The sequence below is a fragment of the Loxodonta africana genome, chromosome 7, assembly GCF_030014295.1.
Source record: "Loxodonta africana isolate mLoxAfr1 chromosome 7, mLoxAfr1.hap2, whole genome shotgun sequence".
Classification (NCBI taxonomy): domain Eukaryota; kingdom Metazoa; phylum Chordata; class Mammalia; order Proboscidea; family Elephantidae; genus Loxodonta; species Loxodonta africana.
Window position 1 is genome coordinate 84,766,045 of NC_087348.1, and position 1,962 is coordinate 84,768,006.

Below are 1,962 nucleotides of genomic sequence, written 5' to 3' on the forward strand. Positions count from 1 at the left end.
TTTCCAAATGTAATGAAATTGGGCTGGCATTGAGAAGTACATAAAGAAGAAAAGGCTAACGGTTGTTCTTCAGTGAACCCAACCTAGAGCTGATGGAAGACACAAAAGATCGGTGCTTTCAGAGTCATGGTTCTCATTTCCACGAGAGCTAAGTAAGAAATTCTCAAACTTTCTCCTGATTTTCACCTTCATAAATGGCTGTAGCAAAGGTTTTGCTAAAGTGTTTTCTTCTACTCTCCTGACATGTAATGTAGTCTCTCAGGATCACCTGTCCAAATTACCATCCAAAGCACTGGGTTGGTTTGTTCAATGTTCCAAACATCTGAATGATAGTATGGGGTATGGTCTTTTTACTTCCCCTTCTTCTCCAGGTATCAGAATCACTGGTGAGAAGAGATACCACTAACCTCCATGGCATCCTTCAGCTTGTCATATCTGGACCCCAGAACAGTGACCCTGATTGGCAACTCTGGACTAGAGCATGTGCAGTTTTGGACTGGTTTCTCCTTCTTTGCAGTGTGCCTGGTGGCTCTTCTGGGAAACATCATTTTGTTGATCATTATCTCTGCAGAAAGCAGCCTGCATATGTCTTTCTGGCAGTGCTGGCTGCCACTGATGTAGGGCTCTGTTTAGCCATGGCTCCCAATATGTTGGCCATCTTCTGGTTTGGCTCTTGTTCCATGGCCTTTGATGCCTGTCTAGCCCAGCTCTTCTTCATCCACTCCTTGCAGGGCATGGAGTCTGGTATCCTGTTGGCCATGGCCTTTGACCACTATGTCACCATCTGTGATCCACTGAGGCACACATCTATCTTTATGCCTTCTGTCCTGGTTTGGATGATGTTGGTTGTGGCCAGCAGGGCAACAGTGCTTGTCAGCCTAGTACCCATTCTAATAAAAAAACTGCATCTTTTCCAGTCCAGTGTTATTGCCCACTCTTATTGTGAGCACATAGCTGTCATCAAGCTGGCTGCAGAGGACATTCAAGTCAATAAAACATGTGGTCTCTTTGTAGATTTTACAATTCTGGGATTTGACATGATTTTTATTCATATATCCTACATCCTGATTTTCCAGGCTGTTTTTCATTTAACCAAAAGGAGGCACGACTCAAAGTTTTTAACACATGCACAGCTCATATTTTTGTCTTCCTTGAGTTTTATGTTCTTGCTTTCTTCTCATTCTTCAGCCACAGTTTTGGACATGTTGCCCCATCTACCCACATTCTTCTGTCTACCATCTACCCGCTTATGTCACCTGCACTCAACCTTATTGTCTATGGTGTGAAAAATAATCTTCAAGTGGGTGGCACAGATTTTTCTTCTGAATCTTAAGTCCCAGTAATCTACCAAATGTTTATTATCATAGAGAAGATATGTTTACTTCCTAAAGATGGAGATTGGCTAGACTCTGTGCTTATTACCAGGGGCTCCCAATCACTATGCTCAATTTGAAAGGCATTTAATTTTTTTTTTTTTCCTATTTAGGATGATATAAATTGTATTCACATTAAGATGGATACTATCTCTCCATATACTCAATCCTTTCATTTTTTATACTTCTTAATAAGACACAATGTCATTGATTACAAGTATCCTTCTTTTGAAATATGTGGATATAATTATGAATTTCTCTTTAAACAGTACTTTTGTTGCAGTATTTTATTAATATTTTGTTCATAATGTTTAATTTCCATTTTGATTTTTTCTTTAACTCATGGGATTTTGAGATGTGTATTGGTTAACATTCAAATTGTTGAGGATTTTTATGTAACCTTTTATAATTGAAATCTAGTTTAATTACATTGTTGTAGGAGAACATACTCTTTGAAATATGTTAAAAATTATCTTACTGTCCAGTATAAGGTATATTTTGTGTGTTCTGGATAAAGGCGCATGATGTAGTGGCTGATTGTATTGCTGTTTATTTACATAAATCAATGGTCTATATTTCTACCTTGAGA

The 1,962-nt window shown here is 38.4% G+C and overlaps 1 pseudogene; it reads left to right on the forward strand.

Moving 5' to 3' along the window:
• Positions 1-411: 411 nt before the first annotated feature.
• On the forward strand, positions 412-1,343 carry LOC100676275 (olfactory receptor 52A1-like; annotated as a pseudogene).
• The last annotated feature ends 619 nt before the right edge of the window (positions 1,344-1,962 follow it).